Below are 1,303 nucleotides of genomic sequence, written 5' to 3'. Positions count from 1 at the left end.
TAGCTATTAATTCTGGAGGGCTTGAGGATGAGGCCAGTGTTTATTTATGGTAAAGGTTATTGTTGTTTTATTTATACCAGCTGACATTGTGTTTTATTGCTTACCGATTTAATCTTTTATTGTTCCATTTTACCTGTGAAGCACTTTGGTCACTTCTCTGTGTTTAATAGCATTATAAAAATAAAGGTTGATTTTGTTCAACAGATACAGTATGTGCTTTACTGGGCACAGTGGACAGACTCTTTAACAGTCAAAAGGTTGGTCACGCAGGTAGAAGCCAGAACAAGGCGGTGTTGGAAGAGTTTTCCTTTTGAATAGAAAGCAAAATGGGTTTTATCAGATCCTGGTCATTTTTGCCTGCTACTAACCCTCTTCCACCAGTAGGGGCGTTAGGAGCTGAGTTCTGGGTGGTCAGGTGTTTCGCATGAGTGTCATCAGCTGGAGGACTATAAGAAGGAGGCAAGCCAGTACTTCGACGCCTGAGTGTTTTGCCTCTTCGTGGTATTTAACCTGGCCAATTCATGGAGTTGTTTCTCTGAGAAGATTCTGTTTTTGTACCTTGATTATGTTTGTTTTTGTCTCAGGTTGATCAAGCCTTGTTCATGAGAGATATCAGAAGGAACTTACCAACAGTTTTTAAGGATTCTGGATTCTTGTTTTGTTCCACTGGCAGCCAGATCTGACGTTGTCCTCACAGCTTCAAGCGAACCCTGTCCACCCTCCACCATAACTCTCAGGACTCACCTGCTACGGCAGTGTTGCATAGCCCGCCGCTCACCAGGATCAGAACCTCTCTCCCTGGCGGACTTAACCCTACCCAATGTAAGTTTTCTCTATAGAGTATATTTGAGAATTTCAGTAGTGGTTCTTACCTGCGTCTGTTTTCCCTTGCAGTCTCTCTGCTACTTCTGTTTCCTGCACCTGAGCCTGAAAATAAAGTTTTCTTAAACGTTTCTCGGTTTAATCGTGTTTTTCTGCATGTGGGGGAAGTCGGCCTTAAACAATATGACAGTTTTTTGTTACATCAACAGCCACTAACAATCTAAATGTGCAATACTAAAAGATAAACCACCAGGAGTTACATATATAGCCTGAAAGTTATCATTTACTGTTGATTCATTGACATTATTCCAATAAACATTTCCATTTCTGCAATGATAACTTTTATGCCAGTCACATAGTCAAAGTGGGAGTAAACCGCTCTTTCTAGTCAATCTCAGCAGGGCATCCAGGGTGTGCCCCAGGTAATGTGGCATTTGAAATGGTGTGGAAGGTAATGCCTGCCCTGTACAGTGAGGTGCTG

At 42.1% G+C, this 1,303-nt stretch overlaps 1 long non-coding RNA gene across 1 annotated transcript; it reads left to right on the top strand.

The window, feature by feature from the left end:
* Positions 1-504: 504 nt before the first annotated feature.
* LOC124874825 lies at positions 505-953 on the top strand. Its single transcript, XR_007039896.1, has 2 exons — positions 505-822; positions 895-953. It is a non-coding gene; the product is annotated as an uncharacterized LOC124874825 (long non-coding RNA).
* The last annotated feature ends 350 nt before the right edge of the window (positions 954-1,303 follow it).

Source organism: Girardinichthys multiradiatus, chromosome 10, assembly GCF_021462225.1.
Source record: "Girardinichthys multiradiatus isolate DD_20200921_A chromosome 10, DD_fGirMul_XY1, whole genome shotgun sequence".
In the NCBI taxonomy this organism is placed as follows: Eukaryota; Metazoa; Chordata; class Actinopteri; order Cyprinodontiformes; family Goodeidae; genus Girardinichthys; species Girardinichthys multiradiatus.
The sequence above is the reverse complement of the archived record's forward strand: the minus strand, read 5'-3'. Positions and strand labels throughout refer to the sequence as shown.